This window comes from Pantherophis guttatus, chromosome 1 (genome assembly GCF_059756535.1).
Source record: "Pantherophis guttatus breed Tessera chromosome 1, ASM5975653v1, whole genome shotgun sequence".
In the NCBI taxonomy this organism is placed as follows: domain Eukaryota; kingdom Metazoa; phylum Chordata; class Lepidosauria; order Squamata; family Colubridae; genus Pantherophis; species Pantherophis guttatus.
The window spans coordinates 214,931,140-214,955,544 of NC_142063.1; the positions used below are offsets into that span (position 1 = coordinate 214,931,140).

The window sequence follows — 24,405 nt, forward strand, 5'->3', positions numbered from 1 at the left end:
TTTGACCGTGTCCCGATGTGACATCCAACATGTCCATACTTGAGCCTCAGCTAGCCACAGGTTTTTATTTTAACTAGAAAACAGATTGTGTTACTATTATTACTTCTTTTGGATTCCATCACCTGAGGGATAGCGGGGAAGGTAAAAATACTTATTTATTTTAGTTGTTTACCATTCAATCCCATTCAGTTCAATCGGGAAGAGCATAAAGGACCACAACTCTAAAATATCAGCAGCTGGTATCCTTTTTTTTTTCCTTCCAGAATTTTTGTTGTTGTTGAATTTCTAGTTATTTCAGAACCTTAATCGGCTAGGCCAATTAAGGTTTAACCATAAATAATGGTAGCATAGGATAAAATGGTATATAGGATAAAAGCGATGCAGGAAAAATTCTACTTGCCTGCTAACAAAACAAAACAAAGAGGCTCATTGTGACAAATGTTCTTATGTCTCACAGTTGTAGGTTTAGGTTTATTGGCTACTGTGAATGCTACGTGCATGGAAGGAATCAGAACAGTATTTCTCGGCCTCAGCAACTTTAACATGTATGGACTTCAACTATCAGAATTCCCCAGCCATCATGAAAAACACTGGGTTAAATAAATGTATTCATGCAGCTGGGAAAGCCAATAATAATTAACAAATCTGGTCTTTTCTGACCTTACCATGGCCATCTTGGTGAGCACCTAGAAGAGGTTGGCTTCAAGCCCCCCTCACCCCCAACAGATTTTGGAGAGGTTACAGTAACTGTAAATAAGGTCTGATTCGGCAGGGGTGGGATTCAGCCAGTTCGGACTGGTTCAGGTGAACTGTAAATTAATTTTAATCTGGTTTGCCAAACAGGTAGTTGCAAAGACTGGCTGACCCCGCCCACCCCTCCCCACCCAGGAGTCTCCACACGGCCTGTTTTGGATGCCAGGTAAGTGCAGGGCCCGTGTGGAGGCTCTGGGAAGGCGGAAAAAAAGGGCCTACCGGAAGTACCGGAAGTCCAGAAACAGGCCTGTTTCTGGCCTCTGGAGCCCGGGGAAGGCTGTTTTCACCCTCCCGGAGGCTCAAGGAAAACCTCCAGAGCCTGGGGAGGGCAAAAAGCCTCCCCCTCCCGCCATGGTGCAGGAAGCCGACTAGGCCACACCCACCCAGCAACCGGGCAGAGAACTGGTTGCTAAATTTTTTCAGTTCCACCCCTGGATTCAGGTACTATTTTGAAACCTGCTTTCTAAAAGAGACCGTCATTGCCATACTTTAAATGCTTGCCTTTTTCTAACACACATAAAACAGGAATGGTTTTCAATCAGCAGATATTATTTCAGGAAGAAGGAAGATAAAACCTTTTAAATAAACATTTCATTAGAAATTTTTAAGAGGCCACAGCTTCAACAAAACCAAAAAGCACATTCTAAAAAGACAGCATTTTAGGTGGTGATTTAAAACTCAAAATTCAGTTTATGCTCTCCGAGGTCAATCTAAACCAAAACCCACAATGCCCTGCCCTCTCTTCTGAGAAGACCACAGATGGAGAAAGATCCCAGTAACCCCTTTGAGTCATGTGGTAAAACAATTTCAGTTCTGGGGGTATGCTCAACTATTTAAAGCAATCACGTTTTGCCAACAATGAATCTTTTTCTGGGGCACACTCTTTCATTATTGGCTTTTCCTATTTACTTTAATGACCACTGTTTCCTTAAGGACAGCCTTATGGCACAGAATTATCATCCCCAATGTAAAAATAGACCTTGGCTTCTAAGAGGGCACCACCTCAAGTTTTCTGTTTCTAAAACTGTACAACCTAAATTACATTGGACTGCTTAAGTTAGCATTTTCAAGTCCCCCCCCCCTGCAAACATTCTCACTAAAAGGCACCGATAGGTCAATGAGAACAAGGGTCAGTGATGGTTTGCTGAAGGTTTGGACCGGTTCGCAAGAAGCGTTAGTAAAACCGGCGGGAGGCGATCCCATTGCAAACCGGTAGTAAAGGTAAGTAGAACTCACCCCTGACAGGGATGGTAGCACACCACTGTCTGAGCTCTGCCAATCATCAACAAGTATGATCAATGCTATCTCACTATTATATGTGAGTCCAGATAATCCATTTACTCTGAAGACACAGCCTGATTACAATTTCCCTAAAACTTGATGAAAAATGTTGAGGGCCAGCAATGAAAATTGTCCATGGCTATATTGGATTATTCAAGACAGGCAGGACCATCCCCTCTGACAAGAAGGCTATCACTACTGTTCATTCTCATATTGTTCTCTACAGCAGTGGCCTCCAACCTTTTGGGCACCAGGGACTGGTTCTATGGAGAGAGGTTTTTCCGCGGCCTGGACAGGGTGTGGTTTCGTGTGCTGCCTGCATCCTGTGGATGGGGCTTTGCTTGTTTGCACGGACCAGTTGTTGGCATGCCATGGACTGGGGGTTGGGTATCCCTGCTCTATAGAATCTGAGCCACTGGATAGCTAAAATATTCCTCAAAACAGCCTTGCAAGTGATCCTGCAGCTCCTCCTTCTCCAACAAGGACTGAGTCCCTTTTGGCCAGGGCCACAAGATTCTTATCTGAGGACACAATAAAATGAGAGAAATAGCTATATTTAATTCCTCTTATCACCACCATATATAATCCTTAATATAGTTTTTTTTCTTAATCACTGGCTTTCTCTAATGGAATTCTGGGAGTCCTTCAAGTGTGTCATCTTCCTGGAGCCCCTTGGAAACCCAAGAAGCAGTCCAACATTGCCGAAGTGACTAGTAGAGTTCAAACAGAACTGTCAATAGAGCTGCTGCCACATCCCCACCACACTAGGCCAAAATGCACTGGACTGCAAGCTTCACCATGCTGGTTTGGTCTGTAAAGCTTGCTGTGCTAGTCTCTGCATCAGCTTCTCATCTACCGTTTGCTTCCCATTATTGCTGCCTCCTCAGCCTCTGCTCACATGAGTTACAGTCCACTTCCAGATCAGCTTTTCCAGCACTCCCAACACTTCCACAATTCTTTCTCTTTTCATTCTGCCACCCTCCAAACTTCCAACAAAAATCACAATCGCAATTTCAAACCCTTCACAAACATTCAACACTTTTGGACACCATCTGACGAAGGGATTTTGGGGAGTGTCAAAAATAGCACTGTGAAAAGTTCTTGGTGTTTTCTATGTAAAATAGTATTAATAAATTTGTTTTTAGGTATGTTAGATGGTTGAGAATTCAGAACATGAAATCTGGCAAGGAATTAATATAAATGCAACTGAACAGGCCTGCTTAAACACGCCCTGAGCTGAAATACAATGTGTAAGGTGAATCTACAGATTGAATCTTTTTGTGTTTGCATGTGGGTTGTAGGCAGAAGCAGGCATTTATTTATAGAAGCCTTAAATTTTTCCTATAAGGTTTCTCTAGAAATGGAGTCAAAGGTACACTTAAATTGGAGGGATTCTGCATATACCAAGGATATTATAAAAGAGTCTCTGGTGACATGCAGCAGAGTCCTCTTCTCTTTCTACCCAGCATGTGACAACCTGCCTCTCTCACATGCTTTAAGGAGAACCACAAGTTGTGCAAAATGGTCTTGTTTTGCATGGTCCTGATTATCATGCAGATCTTCTGAAAGCTGTCCCAGTGTCTACTGCACGAAATGTAGCTCAGCAAGCACCAGTCTTCAAAAATCAAAGAAAAAGTAGATAAGAAGAGGTTGCCTTTCCTGCTCTCAATGAAATCCACTCCACACAGTCATTCTCAACATGCAGCATTTTTCCACCACATTCCCACCTCTTATCTGTCTTTTCATCAGCCTTCAGGAGGCAACGAAAGAACTAAAATTTAGTTGGTTTACAAAACAAGCTTACCTTATCGTAAAATGAAACAAGCCAGATACCTCCATGCAGCTAAATTATTGATTGATTGATTGACCATCCAACCTGCAAAACCTGACTTTAGGAAGCCCACAATGTGTTAGAAACATAAAAGCAAAGGAACTAAAAAACCACAACTCCTCAAACATCTAGAATAACTACGGTTAACCATCACATCTTCCTTACAAAGTCTTTCTGTTCTGAACTGGCTCAGTTAAAGCCTTGGCTCAATGCCTAGGATAAGAATCAGGTTGTCAGGGCTTTATGGAAAGTTTAATAGAGTCAGAGCCATCTGAATCTTGGGGGAATGCTGTTCCATAGAACAGGTGCTACAAAAGGGAAAGCATACTCCTGGGTCTTGCCAGGTTACCTTGTTTTGTAGAAGGAACTGAAGCATGACTAGTTTGCTGGATCTCATGGGGCAATTTGAGTTAATGGGAAACAGATGGTCCAGAAATAAGCTGGCTCTATGCCATTTAGTGCTTTATAGATAATAGTCAGTATCTTGAACTGTACCTGGAAACTTACTGTGAGCCAAAGTAATGGTGTTACATGAGTGTAACAAAGTGAACTCATAACTACTTGGGGCTGCTGCATTTTGGACCAATTGCAGCTTCTAGATCAGTGATGGCTAACCTTTTCTGGACCGAGTGCCCAAAGAGTGCATGTGCCCGAACCCCCCAAAATGCAATGCGCGCGGTGTCTCCTGCATGGCTCCTGCCCCTGCGCATGTGTGCATGGCTCCTGCCCCCACGCATGTGTGCATTGCTCCCCTGCATGTGCCCTGCACATGCATGTGTGGACCCCCTGCACAAACCCCGCCCCATGAGCGCATGCCTCCCTGCATGTGCCCTCCCCCCGCATGTGCGCACAGCCCCCCGCATGCACCACGGCCTCCTGCGCATGCGCGGCAGAGACCCAAAGACCAGCTGGCTGGTGGGAGGCATGTGCCCATGTGCAGCAAAGCTGAATGGAGCAACGGCTCATGTGCCATCAGAGAGGGTGCTGTGTGCCACCTCTGGCACGCGTGCCATAGGTTCGCCATCACGGTTCTAGATGCTCTTCATTCACTTCTAGATGCCATCACTCTGCTAAACAACTAATTCCCACAATACTGTCAAATTATTTACTATGACTATATTACTATTATTCTTCTCATCCTTCCTAGTACCTATCACTTCCCACTTATGACTATAACCATGTTGCTTTTATCTTTACAATTTATATTGTTTTATTTGTTTCCTAGTATGATTTGATTGCTTATTAGTAACCTATGACTATCACTAAGTATTGCATCTTATGATTCTTGAAGAATGTATTTTATTTTTCTTTATGTACACTGAGAGCATATGCACCAAAGACAAGTTCCTTGTGTGTCCAATCACACTTGGCCAATAAAGAATTTATTCTATTCTATTCTATTCTATTCTATTCTATTCTATTCTATTCTATTCTATTCTATTCTATTCTATTCTATTCTATGGCAGCCCCTTGCACACTGTATTCCAACAGTCTAACTGAGAGGTGACCAAGTCATGAATGATTGTGAGTTGGAAACCCCCAAATCAGCAATGGGCACAATTAGAACACAAGATATACCTATGAAAAGAAATTCTTGGCCACAGATGCCATTCGTTTTTTAGCACGCATTGAGAGTCCAAGAAGACCCCCAATGGCTCAGAAGGGCATTTAGAGAAAACTTTTCAGGACTGGTGGATGAAGGATGAGCTTCTGAGATTTTTTTCTGTAGCAGGGGATTGATTCAAAAGAGATTGGGTTGGAGAGAAAGCTTGGACAGGGGGAAAAAAACCCTGAATATTTTCCACAATAATTGCCATATGGAAAACTTTACGATACTGTAAAACTTTTTTTTTAGTTAAAATGCAGCACTGAGCATCACTTTAAAAATAGTATACTCATATTTTATATTTTATCATATCTCATATTTTATCTTTAGCTCCTTGACCAGTCCATAATTTGCATTATTCCAGAAAGGTACAGGAAAAGAAAGCAAATATTTGACAATGCTGTTTAGAGCTAGATTAAATAAAATCTCCCTCAAGATGAGCTCAGTTCCTATGGTAGTTATGGCCATAGTTTTCTCAGAAACGATAATGAAGTGGTTTGTCACTCTAAATTTTCCCCATTATAATTTTAAAAAGAATAAAGAATTAAAATGTTATGCTACTTTCAATTTAATACTGACCATATTTTGTCATTATATCTATACAGCAAACAATAGTTGAGCCAGCTACAACTGGATGGGGCCAAAATGAATAAGAGAAAACATTTCAGCAGAATACTGAGAAAGAGATCTCTTTCAAAATGTAAGTATTAAAAATAACAGTAATGCTACACTGAGAATCTCTTTGGATTGAATATAAATGGAACTAGATGAAAAAATAAGTAATTTTCAACTATAAACTTATCCTAGTGTGTGGGAAAGTTTTTCAATTACAAAATAACAAAATTAAGGAAAAAAATTCATGGAAAAATGTCATCACTAAAATTCATTCCTTTTTCTGCATTTAGCAACCTTCAGGGTTGGGTGTTGGTTTTTTTTTTGGATAGCATTCCTCCAAATGATGTTTTGCTTGGTACAAGTCCAATCATTTGCAATAAAACCAACATTATTTTGGTTAATCTTTTTTTTTTCCAAAGAATTATGTACATTCAAGTCAGGAATGGACAATTGATTACCAGACCAAATTAATACATGTTCAATTATAAGTCAATCCTATATTGTTTTTACTGTATTTTTAAACTCAGAAAAGCTATACTTAAAATGACATTATATATATTTTGTTTCTAAAATACATATCTTGTCCTTATAAAATGCACTTTGTGTCACTAAATTGTATCACTAAATTTAGAAAAAGGTAAATTGAAAGTTCCAATTAACATTATGAGTCTTTAGGAAGTGAACTAGAAATACTTTATCATCATTAATGGCAGTATTTATACACATGACAAGCAAGCACTGAAACAAAGTGTAAAATCTGATTCTAAAACCTTAAAAGTGATTGTCTAAATGGAAATTACTGTGCTATGTCTTCATACCAACCATATAACTCTCCCTGGGTTTTTTTAATCAGTGAGAGACCTGATGAAGCCAGTTCTAAATGTGTTCATTCTAGACCACAGAGCACAATTAAAATCAACTTTAGCTTTCACCACAATACAGTGATAGATTTCTTCCTTCCCTTTAGAGGCAATTTACCTCTAAATTGCAGGGGGGCGGGGGGGGCGCAAACTGACCTGTGTAGGCAAGGTTATACTAGTAGTAAACTGTTACTGCAGTTATCCTTCCAGTATTGCAAGAAATGGCTTCCCTTTTCTAGATACAACTATAATACTAGAAATAGAATGGAATAAAATAGAATTTTTTATTGGCCAAGTGTGATTCGACACACAAGGAATTTGTCTTGGTGCATACGCGCTCAGTGTACATTAAAAAAAAGATACATTCATCAAGAATGTACCAAGAGCCTTGGTAGTACAGTGGTCTAAGGCACCCTGTTATTAAGCTGGTTATTAAGACCAGCTGCCTGCAATTACTGCAGGTTCGAATCTCGCCAAGGCTCAAGGTTGACTCAGCCTTCCATCCTTTCTAAGGTAGGTATATTGAGGACCCAGTTGTGGGGGCAATAAGATGACTTTGTATAAATATACAAAAGAATGAAGGCTATTGCTTAGCGCATTGTAAGCCGCCCTGAGTCTCCGGAGAAGGGCGGCATATAAATCAAATTAAAAAAAAAAAAAGAATCATAAGGTACAACACTTAAATGATAGCCATAGGGTACAAATAAGCAATCAGGAAACAATATCAATATAAATCATAAGGATACAAGCAACAAAGTTACAGTCATACAGTCATTAAGTGGAAGGAGATGGGTGATAGGAACGATGAGAAGATTAATAGTAGTGCAGACTTAGTAAACAGTTTGACAGTGTTGAGGGAACTGAGAACATTAATGAAAAGTTTTGAGGTGCGGAAAGCGTTCTTCCCCAATGGTTGGCATTTTTTTCTTTTAAACATCAATGCTATATTATAAATCACATCTGAAATTTTCCTTTCCCCAAATTAGCTTAGTATGGCCTGGTGAAGGCCACACCTGAAATGGGATAGGCAATGTAATTGAGTCACTGCAGATTATGTCTTAACCCAGGCTGTTTGTTTGTTTCTTTCCTTGTTTATTATCACATACGTATAGCTACCCATCTCATTGAATACTCTGGACATTGTACACAATAAAAAAAAATCCAAATAGTGATGATAGTTGTTGATGATGAACTGTTGATATTATCTAGTTGGGTAATGAAATGTCTGTATAAAACAATCAAGCTCAGAGAGCAACACAGATTCCATGATCCAAATGCAATGGCTTTACATGTAAAAAGTGCATTAAGCTTTGGGGAGAGCCTAGCCCAGGCACAGCAGATTTATACATGGCAAATGGATCTGGATGTGGGGCTTCCTGATACAGTAAAAGCACACAACGAGTCCCCAAAACCCTCTTTTTATTTCAACAGCTGTGAATTCTGCTCATTCAGAGCCTATTCATTCTCAATCTGTTCATTCACAGATGAGTCTCAAATAGTTGTAGAGTCAGACAGAAGTCTGCCACAGTTCTTCAGGATAAGGCTGATAAACACCACCTTTATCTTCCTTGACATGCTGCCAAGACCTAATTGGCAATTAACTTTGCAAGGCCACACGGAACACAGAGTGAACACAGAGCTGCAGTCTTGAAACCAGCCAGCATGAACAACAGTTGCTTCCTGCAATGGCCCACGTGCCTTTGCTCCTCCTTTATGTCTTATGGGAGGGGCCAATAATCTCCAAGCCCTACACCCGAGTCGGTCCTTTTGTTTTAACTGTTCTGGCCTTCTGGCAGCTTTGCGCATGCGCGCACTGGGAACAGGCTCCCCCTGTTCCTCTGCCTCACTGGTGTCCAACTCTGGAGGCTCCGCAATCCGCACATAATTCCCAGATGGCCCTGGCCCAATCTCTGCCTCCGACGCAGAGCCCTCATCCGAGCCTTCCCCAGACTCCAGGATTGGCCCATGTTTCTCCCCAGCCTCCTCACTGTCCAACTCTGCTGCCAGCTCCGCAGGCCGCTGGTGGACCACAACAGGCACAAATAATGTGCCCATTCATTTTCTCTTATTGTGTAGGGATTATAAATGATTAGTTAGCCATTTTGAATGCATTTGAGAGACTTCAGAAAGTTGCATTGTTATATGCGGCATTGCAGTGATTCATTCAGCTCATATTCTTAAATTTTAAAAAGTTCAGGGATGAATGGAGAAATCTGCATGTTAATAAGTTACCAAACTGAGACTGGGCTCGGGATTTATTGTTGTTAAAACTGCCATCTAAAGAATATCATTTTTTTTCATCAATCAGGCTGAACTCTAATAGCCAAATATGATATGTTTTTCGCATGTGTGATATTAGCTTGCTTAGGCTACACGGGATGAGAAAAAGCACTTTAATTCAACCTGTTGCACATTTATTCTGTGCAAGTCAATTCAATACAATACAATACAGTTCAGCCAAACTGAAATGCAAACAAAGTCAAGTTTTTATCTGGAAATTCATTCAGGCATCATCCCAGCTAATTATTAGAAATAAAGAGTCAGAAAAAGCTGTAATTTTCTAAGAACAAAGTTTGAAAATTACTGGTCTAAGAAAGGAATAATTAGCAAAATATCATCACTGTATGATTTGTATTATATAAGGTTACACAATACATAAAAGCTCTCTCAGCTGGTAACAAAATTTTAGCAATTTGCTTCATTAATTCATTTTGTGGATAACAACACATTTAGTGGTATTTTAAAAAGGGAACTGATTTCTGGTGTAAAACTAAAATATTATTATGCTGGCAGAACGTAACAAAGCAATTATATTTTTACATGAAAAATGTATTTGCTAAGAGATAAAGGCTCAAACTAATGTTTCTAAGGACAGCCCTGTTGGATCAGGTCAAGGCCCATTTTGGACTGGCATTTTGCTTCTCATCGGGGCCAACCAGCAGAGTTAGGATTGCTTGCAAGAAGGCAAGGGAGACAAACATTCTCTTCTAATAATTTTTCTGCCCCCAACCAGAGGTGGGTTTCAGCAGGTTCTGACCAGTTCTGGAGAACTGGTAGTGGAAATTTTAAGTAGTTCGGAGAACCGGTAGTAAAAATTCTGACTTGCCCCGCCCCCATCTATTCTCTGCCTCCCAAGTCCCAGATGATTGGGAGGAAATGGGGATTTTGCAGTATCCTTCCCCTGGAGTGGGGTGGGAATGGAGATTTTACAATATCCTTCCCCTGCCACGTCCACCAAGCCATGCCACACTCACAGAACCGGTAGTAAAAAAATTTGAAACCCACTACTGCCCCCAATCCTCCCACTGAATCTTCGAGCAAAGTAAACCTGTGATAGACCTATCCTCCATGACTTTATTAAGTCTCCTTTCGAAGGCAACCAAGACAATAGCCATCACATCACATTGTAATGAATATTGCAAATTAATACTTTGTTTGCTTTTGTCTGTCTTAAAACTTTTCCTGATAAACATCATTGGACAGTTTCCAGTCCTAATGTTTTGAGAGAGAAAGAAAATATCTCATTACTTTCTCATCACTTTCTCTGTATTATGCATGATTTTATACATTTTAACGATCCCCTCCCCCTCCCCTTTGTCTTTTTCCAAAGCTAAAGAGTCCCACATGTTCTAACCCAGTGGTCACCAACTGGTGGTCCATGAACCACTGGTGGTCCACGAGAAAATTTTAGTGGTCCACAGAAAAATTATTTGCATTTTTTATATTGCACTAAATCAGGGGTCCTCAAACCATGCCCCCTGGGCCAGATACGTGCAATGAACATTTGCACGAGTCTCTCCCTTCGGGGTCTTTTTGTGTGGGTCAGAGGGGGGCAGACACTCTGACTTGAGGTCTGCTTTGGATGAAGGCTGGAGGGAAACACCGCTGGTGGCGAAGAGCTAGAGGGCCTTGTTCCAGTGGGACTGCATCATGTCCTGGAACTGGCTGACCATCTCAGCCCGCTGAGCCTCCAAGTGCTGGTACCTGGCCTTGCACTCCTGCACGACTTCCCTCTGCTTGGAAAGCCTATGCTCGTAGTTCTCAGTTAGGTGCTTCTGCTGAGTCTCCTTCTCGGTCAGATCCAAATTGAACTGAGCCAGCTGTTTTGCCAACTCTTTCTGATGGTGGCTGTTTAGCTCCAACAACTGCTTCCTGTTGTGGCCCTAAGGAGCCCAGGTGGGCAGGTGAGGAGTAGCTGGGAGGGGAGGGGTGAGTGGAGGGGCGAGTAGAGGCCGGCGAGAAGCCCCCTGATGTGAGTGACATCAAGTTGGCCACACCCAACCAGTCACATGATCACCTAGCCATGCCCACCCAGCCAGTCATTAGGCAGATCATATTAGTGGTCTGCGGGATTTAAAATTATGAATTTAGTGGTCCCTGAGGTCCGAAAGGTTGGTGACCCATGTTCTAACCTGTGCTCACCAGAATATGGTGAGCCTCTGGAACCTCTGATCATTTTAGTGATCATTTATGCTTGCCTATTGCCATAATAAGGGTTTTATTGAATTTGTTGTCTCTTTTACAATTTTTCAACTCTATTACAATATATACATAATTCAGTGGACTTCACTAAAATTTCCCAGGATTCCTTTTTAAAAACTGTTGTCACATTAGCTACCTATCAGGACACTGGGACTAAACCTGAATACTGTAATTATTGCTAGAATATTAATAATTGCTAGCAATAATACTATTGCTAGAATTTCACACTAAGTTTTATGAATTTTGGGGTGGATGCCCCAATTTATTGTTTTATAGTTTTTCAAAATACACTTTCTGTTATTTCAGTTTCCTTTCTCTCCTAAGAAAAATCAGATCAGGTCCAGAAATCTGTCTTGTATCTTATATAGTGGGGGGATTTAAAGACAAATGCAGAATTCAGAGAATTCATTTTCAGCAAATTTCCAAATCTCATCTACAATTCCAATGTCCATCCCCCTTCAACATTTCTTTCACTCCTTCGTCCATTTCTTGAAGTGAAACTTTTCTTTAACAGCTTCCTTAACACTATTAGAAAGCCATGCCAACCTCATCCCTGGCTTAACTAAGCTTTTCTTACATCCTAATTGAACATCAATTATTGTAATAGCCTCCAGGCATATGAGGAGATTTGGCATTTTGCTATTTCCTTTCAGCATTTTTTTTTAAACCAGGCCTCGTGGTTTTTAGAAATTTCCCTTTTACTTAAATTACTATATTGAGCTCAGCTGGCAGTTTTCTATTTTGCACAGTAACATCTCATGACAGATCACATTCACTCCATGGGATTAAGTATAGAGTTACCTCTCCATAGCCAGTTCTTCCAAAACTGTTCAGAATAGGCATCCGTTGCTAATCCTGAGGTAGTTAAAATGAAGAAAGTTGTCATGATGTCAGGCACAAATATTTAAGGAGTGGAATTTGCATTGTGATGCCTGTTTTGTCATTTGTCTACTCACCCACTATGACACATATGGTTCTAATGCATAGTCATTTATAGTATCTAGTAATTTGGTTTCTTTTGCTACGATCAGAATAAATTTTAACATACCCAGATTATGTGACAGTCTTGCAACAATCTCTCTTTTGTCTGTCTTTCTCTTTTTGTATGCCTTCCTGATTTGGCCCATTATTTTAACTGGAGTTTCCATACTCCATTTCAAGATTTCTTGGATATAGGAAGCAGTATAAAGTACTGTGGATTAAATAAATGCAAGTGAAATGTAGAGCTGGTAATCACTGCAGTGTTGATCTCTGAGATTGTTCTCTACAAAGCACTTTTAGCCTACTGAGCCAAATTAAAACAGTATTGGGTGGAATACAGTCTACAATTTGTTAAGCAAGAGCTTCATTATTCTCTCCCAGAATTTAATTTTTTTAAAAAATCCCAGCTATTAAATTTTTACTGTATATGAAGTCATGGCAAATATAGATTTAAACTAGCTGGATTCTGTTGCAGTTACAATTTGGTTCTGATACACTATCACAATGTGGCAAACAGAAAATAAAGCATGTGGTAGAGATATTGCAGGACTGCAACTTTCCAACTACCACTGAGGAAGTAAAATGACTGATTCTGCACTTATTTAAAGCAATTATTTGCAAGCAAGTAGATATATATCACAGGAGCATTCCAACTTGTCTTTCATACCCAAGAACAGTCCCACTAAATTATATTCTACCTTCAGTTATGTGATAGTTAGAAATAGTTTATCATATGATCACATTTTACGGAGAATATGCTGTGTTGAATTTTCTGGCCAAGAAATTCAACTTGCTCTAAAAAAATTGTGCTTCTGTGTTATATTATAGCACAGTCCTATCCCTTCCCAGAAGTCCCGCCATGTTCAATTTTGTTCACTTCCAGAAATACAACATGACTAAGTTAAAATTATTATTAGGCACATTCTAATGGCTCGGTGCTACAAAAAGAAATATGTCTGGATAACTGTAATGCCAATGTCCCAAAGTTAGCAATGCTATATTAGATGCTGCAGAAACTTAGGGACAGGGGGACAGATGGTAATAACTGCAGCCATTTAGTTAATTTATTTAACCAGCTTCTAATTGCTGCAAACATGCAGGAAATTCTGGGTGGCACAAATATTTGGCACTCTATTCACTATTATGAGAATTCACTCTTATTTTAGAGCAAAAAGTAATTTATCTCAGCAAAAGATTTCCTAATGCATAAGTTTGGCATGTTATTTTTGCTCTTTAAGAATTCAGCGCTATATGGCAAGCTGGGCAGCTAACAGTGATGCCTTTACCACTACAGTCTCTTAGCACCCAATAAATCTGTTTGGTCTTGGCACAGAGGAGAAGGAGTGAAGGTTGGAGGCAGTGGGCCACTGACTTGAGAAGTCCTCAGAGCAAGCATTGAGTCTGCCTGGATGCGTTCAGTGAAGCAGCTTTAATGTCTTACAACTGCTCCAGAATGTATATCATCAATATCTAGCGAAATCTTTCTTCTTTCCATTCTCAGTAAAACTTTCAGTGCTTGGTCAATTGTGTGAGGGAAAACAACCAGGTCTAATTCATTCTTTCCATTATCTCTCTCTTTTTTTTTCTCTCTCTCTATTTCCAAGCTCAAATTGGGCTTGATTATTGAATCATTTTTTAAAAAAGAGAAGTAGCACAGGATCACTTTTCCTTATGACTATTCCGTGGCCTCTCGGGCAGCAGGAAAATAAAATTTTATCAGAGTCACAGCTTGAGCACAGACATTCAGAGGTTTGTTTTAAGTGCATGTTTTTCTTAAGGGCTTTCTATTTACGTAACAAATCAAATCTTTATATTCAACTTAAAGCCCATGGATTTTCAGATTTACATTACTTGCTAAAATTCTTAATGGCCCTGAAAGAATTTTTATAAAACTAACTTGCTTATGTGAGTCATTGCCAGAAGATCCACTCTTTTTTCCAAGAGTGCAGAGAGGAAGAGTGAAAGTCTGATATTTGTACCGGTATTCTTTACCCTGCCCTAAAACTGAGTTCTTATCCAAGGAAGGGGGAAACCTAGCCACAGATTAAGAATATAAGGACAGTATTTTCAGTTTGTACTCTGATAAGAATTTATAAAATGTACTCTTATCAATTGGGTAATACAATGAGAATATTGTTGGGTTTTTTTATTTTTGTATGTTGTCAGTGTTTGTTTTGACACTCTGAGGAAGCAATAAGAGCAAAGAATTAATGCTGTTCCGCTGCTCTTACCACTGCTCTTACTGCCATGAGCTACACCTTAATGGCGCTATAAGTCGTGTCCAGTTGGAGTCATCCTTCATCTTCCTACAAAACCCATGATTTCACGTGAACTTTTGAAAAACAGTAGAAAAGAAGTCTGAATAACAAATGTGCATAGTAAGTATGTATAATTGCAACAGAATGGTATATTAGTTGGCAAATTCCTCCCAGGGATGAGCAGCTTCAGCACAGACCATCATAGACTATCCTAAAGCTGCTATATGTTAGCCAGAGCTGGGGAAACATCTATAGTCAGCAGCTGCCAAAGCGATCTGCGATTTTGCTCTACATTTATTGAACATTACCATGTCTTGCTTTATTGTCTTCTTGCTTGTGTTTTCTGCCTATATTAAGTTTCACAGTTAACATTATTTTTGGTATTTGCTTTACTTAATAAACCCTTTCGGCTTCTATCTCATTTGTGTGTTCATTGCATTTGAATCTACAAACTTCCTGCCCACATTTTACTGTGGCAAAACAATGACAGAAAGCCAAATACAATATTAAAAGAAAACCAGAAGCGCTTTGACCTGGAAAAGAAGAGGAATATTCATATTAAAAAATGAAAGAAGTGGAAGAATTCTTGGCCAGTTCTGATTTTTCAATCATTTTATTTAATAACCTAATATAAGCATGTCTATTTCAGGCAGTGAAACAAAGGGAGGTTTGATGTTATTATCTTATTCTGCTGCACCAAAGGGAGTCGGAAGTCAACATCTTTTCTTTCTTTTTTCCCTTTTCCCTCCACTTTTCTCTTTTCCCCTCTTATTTTCCTACTGTTTTCTTTTGCATTCTTGTATTTCATAGTATAAACTAATAAAAAAATAAAGAGAACCGATGAGAAAGTGCTCTCCTCCTAGGCTCAAACAAGATTGTAAATCATGTGAATGGAAATTAACCTGCATGATTATTGATGATATATCATCATTTTGCCTATATCTCATCAACGGTGTTTGACTACTCCATATGCTCATCATATGGAGGCGGACAAGTCAGAACTGCAAAATAAAATTCTGTATAGTGATGGGCAGTTCAGATACAGAGAAGAAGCTGCTTGAAATGCCCTGGGTAAACACTAGCCTCCAGGGGAGCCTGGCAATTTAGTACCCAAGGCCAGGGGTGAAATCCATCAGGTTCTGACAACCGGTAGCGGAAATTTTGAGTAGTTCGGAGAACCAGCAAACACCACCTCTGGCTGGCCCCAGGAGTGGGGTGGGAATGGAGATTTTGCAATATCTTCCCCTGCCACACCCACCAAGCCACACCACGTCCACCAAGCCACGCCCACAGAACTGGTAGTAAAAAAAATTGGATTTCACCACTGCCCGAGGCTGACATGGATGAGAAACATTCAAGTCAACTGGAGGCAGCAGAAGATTAGGGGCTGGATCCAGGTCCTTCTCCCAGCCCTAGAGCATGTAGGGTTCTGGGCAGAGGAGATCTGGAGGGCTTTGAACGTGATAAGGGCATCCCATTGAAGAGCCAGCAGGTCTCTGTTGGGGGAAATTGCTCCATTTGCTAGAACTTTGTGCATTTGCCTCCTGAACATAATGCCTGAGAAAGATTTTCTTCTTAGAACCCAGCTAGCTCATAATCCACATTTGGACTACTGAGATTTTAGACCATGGTCTCCGTGTGTTTCTGTGCACACTCTCCTCCCCCCCTCCCCCCCGCCCCCACTTTTGGACTCTGACTACTTGTGGGCTGTCTAGGGATTTGGTGCTTTGCTGTTCTGTATATTTGCACACAGGCCCTATCTACCACTGCTTGTATTTATTAAATCCTAAGTAAAGCTTCCTGTAATTACTCATCATTGTGTGTCTGACCCGGGACAGGACAAGTATTCATTTTCTGATTAAAACCTTCCCTATTAGACTATTCCAATCAATATTTGGACAAGATAAATCCTAAATCTGCAAATGGAAATTGATTTTAATTAAAATCCAGTTATTTAACACCCAAGTTAATCCAAAATGCAAAGATGAAATTAGGTGAAATACATGTAAAAAAAGATTTATCAATGCTAGTATCACATTCACTTAAAATCCAATACTTCTCACACAGGTTACAGCCTACGGCTGCGACTTTAAAAAAAAAAGCTTTGAGACTTAAATTTGATGGCATATTTTTTATTTTTGTAGTTTAACTCTCAGATAATGCAATTTCCTAAATTTGTATATTATGGCTAAGATACCACAGATAGTTCTCCCATGAAATCTTCTATCAACAGTCTCTCTCTCTCTCTCTCCAGAGATTTTGATCTAAATAAAGAGGCTATAAACAAATTCTACAAGACGTTGGTAGTCTCATAAGAAAAAAACATGTCTAACTTAACAATCAATAATAGAAAGTAAAAACGTATTACAAGTTTATAAAGCAAAGTTATTTTTCAAATATAAAGGATCACGCTAAAGATGGGGGAAGCAGAAGAAAGTGTACTTTAAAAAAGAAACATTCTGAGAGTTAAAATTCCAATGTACATATGCAGTTTACTTTGTGTGAAAATATTGAATAAGGATGTAATCGGCTAATACAAGATCAAAAGTAAGAAACAAGACCAAAGTGTTAAATTATATTCAAAACTGTGAACTGGAATTCTTTAACTAATATGTAAAGTGGCTGGAAAAAATATTTAGCACCCACAGACACTTTAGACACGTTGCAAGAAATCATTTAAGTGGCCTTTGGAATATTTTGTTAAAGCTTCTTTTGAAGATAACCCTCTAATTTGGGCTGTAGTTAAAATGTACTTCTCAACTCTACAGAATTTGATTTGTGCAAAGTATTTTACATGAAATACCACCTTGAAATAAGATGTGAGCTTTATATTAGAATGAATTATATGAATCACTGAAGTTCAGTAGCCTGAACTGCCTTCTTTAAGCAAATTGTTAAATTCCCCACTCAGTCATCTCAATCATAGCCTGGATTAGGATGACAAGTTCAACCTAATGGTATGGTTTACCATGATACATAAAGGTCCCTAATGTTTTAGCTGCATAACAATTTATTATTTTCTTCTGTTCAATCATGTCTGATTCTTGAAGATTTCCTGGACTTCAGAAGGTTTTTCAAAAGCGGTTTTTCAAAAGCTTCCTAGGGCTAAGAAAGGGGTGCAATGTAGACTAGACTCCATGTGGTGCATCCTGGGCAACATGACTTTGTTACGGCTAAATTGTCTACATTCTGGGCTGCTTGACCTCGCAAGGATCTGCCAGCAAAAAGTAGTAGCATGAGTACTGAAAATAAAAACAATGGTTAATGCTGTATTCTGTACGCCGTATTAAATACATACATACATGTATGCATGGCTGAGAGTGACTGGCCCAAAGTCATCCAGATGACTTTCATGTTTCAGGTCGGACTGAAATTCACAGTCTCTTGGTTTCTAGTCTTAATCCCAATACCAAACTGGTCCTCAACAAATTAATACACTTAATTAAGTGTATAAATTGAATGGGTATATCAGAAAATAGGCTAAATTAATATGTGGTTGGCTTTTTCTGGCCAATGTATTATGCAAACCCAACCAATGTTGTTGATGTGCTATTCAAAGTAGCATGTGAACCAAAACAAATAATCATTATAATAGCTGTAGTGGTTAAGGTATCAGGCAGAGGCCAGGAGACTTTGAGTACTAGTCCCGTTTTAGGCCCAAAGTCAGCTAGATGACTTTAAGGCAGGCACTTTCCCTCAGCTAGATTGGAAGGTTAAGTTCTTCCTGTCTGTCTGTCTACCCACCCATCCATCCACCCCATTTTGGAAAAAGACAAATCATTTCTGCATGTTGCCAAGAAACTAACATGGGTATAGCCATGAAAACATCACAAAAGAAGTTCACCTGGAAGAAAATGTTACTGTAAATTATTTCATTAGTATTGGTTTTAAAGATCTGGTTACAGAGATTTTATGAAAAACTGACAAGCCTTGTCTGGACAGAGAACATCTGACAATTTTAAAATTTAGCTTCATAGTTACAAATAATTATTTACAAATGCTTTGTAGAAATGGAAGCTGTTTTCTTTTCCAGGAATATAACAGGCTTCTATTTACACCCTGTCTTGTCATTGAGGTCACTATAAAGATGTTTGAAGTGGGTTTTTTTGCTTTGGACATTTAGAGCCTAGATCACACTGTTGGCTGCTGAGCTAAAAGCACAATTGCAGAAATAGATCTGAAGAATTAACATCTCCAATCTTCTAAATTACTCCTCCCCTAGCCCCAGCAGCAAGTAAGGCTCTGGTTGCTGGTTAGGAGCCAGAATACCTATGTTTTTTCTGATCATGTTGCTTCTAAGCAAATGTAGCTTGTCTCTCTGCGTGTTAAGTTGTTATCATTTTGATCTGGTTCACATGCACTGCTAAACAATCACAATTGACCTAATTTGTGTAATGCAGTGAACCAAAACCATATCAACCACATTACTGTTTAGGGTGACGTATGACACTCATGCCTTTGAATTCAAGGGGGTTCATTATTTATTTTATATCTTGCCTGATTATTATTTTTATAACAGCTCATGGCAGCAAACATATCTAATACTCCTTCCTCCTCCTATTTTCTCCAAACATTAATATGTGAGGTGAGTTGGGCTGAGAGAGTGATTGGCCAAAGTTACCCAGTCATCTTTCATGCCTAAGGCAAAACTACAACTCACAGTCTCCCAGTTTCTAGCCTGGTGCCTTAGTCACTAGACTAAATTGGCTCTCTTATCATTTAAGTAGGCTGGCAACATAAATAAATAGATGGATATTTCTAATTAACAGGTTTATAAAACTTTTATGCTTGCATTTCTTTTGCCACGTAATGAGAATATAATCAAAACCCTGCCCAATGTGCTTCTAAAGTCAAATAGATAAAACTGCAGAACAGTTTTTCTGGTTTTTATTATTATTATTATTCCGCTTCCTTTGAAATAACTCTTCCAAGGGAGGTTTGGTGGTTGAATGCTTTATTTCTCTACCGTTAGTTTCTCAGTGTTGGCCAGGTACAGAATTTCAGCTGCCACCCAGCTCTTCAAGCCATGAGTCTCTTCTTGCCAGAGTGGAATTTGGTAAGGAGGAAAGATCCATCTCTTTGCTTGGATGGAAGCCAAAAAGCAAATATTCTACTCAGCATTTCCCAAACACCTCAAACAGTCCTCCTTGTCTGCAGCTGAGACAAGAAAGAGATTTATGGGGTCGGAGAAAAGAGGGGCAGTAGAAAACGCGACATCCTTTTCTGTACTTCGGTCTTCTCTTGCAGTTTGTCTTTCCTCCACGCAGATTTCAGAATTTAGATCAAAAACTGGAAGGTTTGGCAAACAGAAAGGGTTTAGTTCCTTCTTCCTGCCTGCAGCCTCTGCATAGCAGAGAAGTAAGTGGTAGCTGCCCTCTGAGGTTGAAGCAGTGTGTGCAGTTTGGCCCTGACAAACAGCTTTCATTTGCTAAGAAAGATGGGATGACTCAAGCACATAAATAATACCACTGAGATTAAAAACGCAGGCCTTCCTGTCAAACATGAGAAAGAAAAATCCAGCTGTTTCTGTACTGCTGTGACCAAGGAGACAACTATCATAGAACATTCTTAATCCTGAAGGATTCTCTATCTGTGATACAACTGATAATTTTATCTACCACTACATGGGTAGGAAAAATGCAATAACGTCCTCACATCTTTTTTTTTTTTTTAATTACTTGAGGAATTGGGGGGGAAAGCTTGTTTGTTCTTTATTAGAATTATTGAAGTATCCCGTCAAAAATCCTTCAGACACCGGGTAGTTTGCTTGTGTAGCTACTGCCAACTGTGAGAACAGAAATCTTAATCCCAGCAAATCACCACCTCTTCGTATTACTGACCTGAACATGGCCCAGCTATTTTTAGATTGTGAAGTCTTGGAATCAGAAAATGGCTTCCACTTGGCATAAGCAAATGTTTCCTCATCACTGGATGAAAACAATGTTAAAAATCCTCAATCTAACACTCACTACTCAATTTTAGTACAGGGAATTTTACGGTTTCTAAATCCCCACTCCCACTCCAAAGCTACAAGATGTATCAACTACAGGTTGGCATCAGAATCTAATAGCAATTCACATGCTCTCTTGGTGACCTATTTTCAGGTCTGCTACCAACATGAACAACGCTAATGGGCAGATTTACATCAGTAGAGTGCGCCTTCTCTGCACCTGAAGAGTTTAATTTTACCCTCTCTCTTTTCTCATTTGTTTGCTTGCCTGCCAGCTATCAATATACCAAAGCTATCCAATTCAGTTAGTTGTGCGCCCATTAATGTTTTTGAGGGTTAGTTAGTACTTGCCAGTCTACCTAACCTGCCTTAGCAGAACAATGAAATTCAAGGCGACAAGGAAACTTACAAGGTGGCAGTGAGAACCAACCAGATTTTTCAAGTGACGAACTTTGGGTGGAACACTAAATAGGTTTCCAGATGCCTTACTTAGTTCAAGGAGGATATGACCATATTCCTGAGGTACAATAATAAACTTCCCTGAAAAATAAACATCTGAAATACAGTGTTACTCCAATAATGATGCCATTAAAACATTTGTAAATGTTTCTAAGTAATATATATATTTGTCACAAAGTAGAAGGTAGAAGGGCACAGCTTTTACTCTGCCACAGGTGTGTGATTAATTTGGAAAATAGTTCAAGGACACAAGCAAACAGGGCTCATCCCATACTGTGAGAAAGAAACCGGAAGCAATGAACACTCGTATATGAAATGAAATGAAAGTAAATCATTTTCCATAGCATAGAAATCATGGCAAAGGGGAAAATAGAATCTGTGGAGCACAACCAATAGAATGACTGCATTTATTGTAACCAAATCAAGGGGCAATTTCTTGGATAAACTTGTCTGGACTTGGAAGCTAAGCAGGGGAAAGCCTGGTAGTACTCAGATGGGAAATTACCAAGGTATTTTTGGGTTGTAGGCTACTCTAGGACATCAAAAGTCATCCCCAGGGAAAAGCAATGGCAAACCACTTCTATACTTTTGCCAACAAAACTGCATTTGAACATGTCCATGATCTGGAGTTGAACAAAACCCAAAATGATTTTTTACACAATTGTCATTCCTAAATTAAGTATGTGAGGGATGACTTGTTTAGTGAAACTCAAACACTAGAGCAGAAAGAAAAATCTGAAGTGCTAAGTGCAAACAGAGAGGAAGCCTTGCCAATCTCCCAGCAGGAGATCTAGAAGAGGCTAACCTTGAAGAGACTTCTTATGTTGCTAATATCTCTCAGAAAGTGGATCATTTACCTTAATTTATATCGGAATTAAACATGGATGGCCCTGATAAGTACTTGCAAGGGGACCAAACACTGTTGGCTATATAGAGATTTAAAAAACAAACAAACCAAAATGATGGTGATAGAATGGCAAAAGGTACCTCATTCTATTGCCATGAAAACTACATATAAACTACAAACTACATACTATTTGTCAAGAATCAGTTTCAAACAGAGGAATCTTTACCTTTTTACCAACACTTTAGGAATACCTGGAAGAAGAGATCCACCAGCACAATCCAAATGACCTCACCAGCGCATAGACTAGAACAAAATTCTACAGAATCTATAAGATGGAAGTCACAGACCTCACATTCAGCATCACTTTATGGACTAACATCCTAATAGAAAATTATTGCAAAGCGGCCCAGAAAAATAACATGGCCTATGGTGGCTGGGGCTTTTAATTTTTCTTTTCTCTTTGGAACAAATATTTTTAAAAACCCATTATATACACAATTAGAAACATATTATCTAGTCCATCTTAAAGCAAAGTGGGGAATGGCTTTGTATTTAGCCATAGTTCTATTATATTTTATACATTAAAGGCTTCTAGGCACATTTGGAAAACAGGGAGAGAAACCATTTTAACTCCGACAAATGTACTCAGGGATAATTGTAATTTAAAAATTGCAGGTAAATCTTTTCTCTCTGTTTTGAAATTGTAGGCAAGTTTAGTTATTATATTTTAGAACAGCTCACAATTGGTTAAGTTTTTTAAACTACTAAGAGCTATTGCACAAGGATTTTGGAATGCCTAGAATTGTGAAATCTTACTGTATTACATCAAAACATCTCCTGATTTCACGATTTGGTTTAGATGCATTAATGGTGTTTAAAAGTCCCAAACTGTCAGTTTTAGAATGTATTCTGGATTATTCTAACAGTACAGTATTTTTAAATAAACAACTATTTTAAAGTAATGCACCAGACTAGAAGTTAATTGTTTGTAAGAACACTGGAATAAAAAGGCAGAATAGTCATATATTAATATATTAGTAGCCAAAGTTCCTAAACATTATTAAGTATATGTCTTATGAACATAAAATGAATTCTTAAAAAATATTCAGTAAAGGGTTGTTGTTTTTTACTTTTATTGGACATTCTGGCCTGAAAATGTTTTAAAAGAATGGTTAATTATTACGTTGGAAATGTAAAATAAGAAAGATGAATGTGACTGCACTTCTAAATTATATATCCCAAACTTGGGATTTATCACTGTATGAAAAATGATGCAATTATCAACCGGGGAGGGAGAAACAACAACAAAAGATTGTTGGAAATATAAATTCCCAGATTTATAGTCCTGGATCACCACCAGTTTATGAACTGGCTGTCTATCGATGTAATAGACTGATCAATATTATTCCATTTAGCCAAGAGTTAATAGTGTGCTTAGGGGTAAATAATCATTTCTGAATGTAATATCTTTTTCCTTTTTGTGTGTGTGCACTTTATGATAGTTTTTAAAATTTCTTTTCTCTACAAAACAAAAAATATAAAAATACAACCCAAAAAAATATGGTCGATAGTACCAAATACCACCAAAAATCAAAACTCTGTATGACAAAGTGAGAAATCAAACTGAAAATCATGTGTAACAAGGCTTGGCAATGCAGCACTTACAACCTCAATTAATTCTTAAGAGATACCCCAGCCCTCTCAAACTCTTTGGTTAAAATCTCACATAGATTAGAGTAAATTAATTTTCTATGGGTTTCCTCATGACCCAGAGTGAGTCGACAATTGTTCTCACTTAGCTGTAATGTCAGACATAAGGTGCTGACTAGCTCTTGACCTCCAGATTTTGCTTCTTCAGATTGGGAGATTTAAGATCTGCTCTGTGTTTAGAGCCAACCAGTGATGAGTGCTTTTCCCCTGATTTGAATAACAAGTACCAATACAGGGATATTTCAGTAAAGCAATAATTCACCACGCAAATAAGTAGGATTGAAAAATGTAATGTAAATATGTAGAAGTAAAACATGGCCTGCTCTAACCGTGACCCTGATTCTGTTTACTTTGTAACATGGCTATTTTGTTCTTAAAATATTACACTCCTAGCAAATTATGCTAATGACATTTTCCCTTACCAATAGTCACAGGAGCTGACCACCACAGTTCTCAGTTGGTGATCAAAATCTCTGTCAGATTTTATATTTTCATTGAAACCAAATTATATTTAAAAGTTTTGCATAGCACAAAAGCAGTCTGATAGGGAGTGTGTCTTTTTGTGCCAGACATGTGACTAAACACAAGGTTTTTTGGTCTGCTCTTACTGAAACATGTCATCAGCACCTAACTTAATAAAATGTTCCAGGACACTTCAGAATCCATTCATCCCATGGTAATAAGGAACAGCCCAAGTGTACCACTACTGGATAAAAGATCACACATAGCAAAACGTCATATTTTAAAATATTTGAACACATTAGGTCTAAAA

General features: G+C 38.9%; 1 protein-coding gene and 1 long non-coding RNA gene across 4 annotated transcripts in view; one reads left to right on the forward strand and one right to left on the reverse strand.

Moving 5' to 3' along the window:
* LOC148116772 (uncharacterized) overlaps nt 1-24,405 on the forward strand; it is a 101,765-nt gene that overhangs the window by 45,793 nt on the left and 31,567 nt on the right. Inside the window, exon 3 of the long non-coding RNA XR_015731321.1 lies at nt 6,077-6,171. This is a non-coding gene — a long non-coding RNA (uncharacterized LOC148116772). The remainder of the gene's footprint in view (nt 1-6,076; nt 6,172-24,405) is intronic.
* RNF144A (ring finger protein 144A) overlaps nt 1-24,405 on the reverse strand; it is a 66,764-nt gene that overhangs the window by 25,711 nt on the left and 16,648 nt on the right. The window lies entirely within an intron of this gene.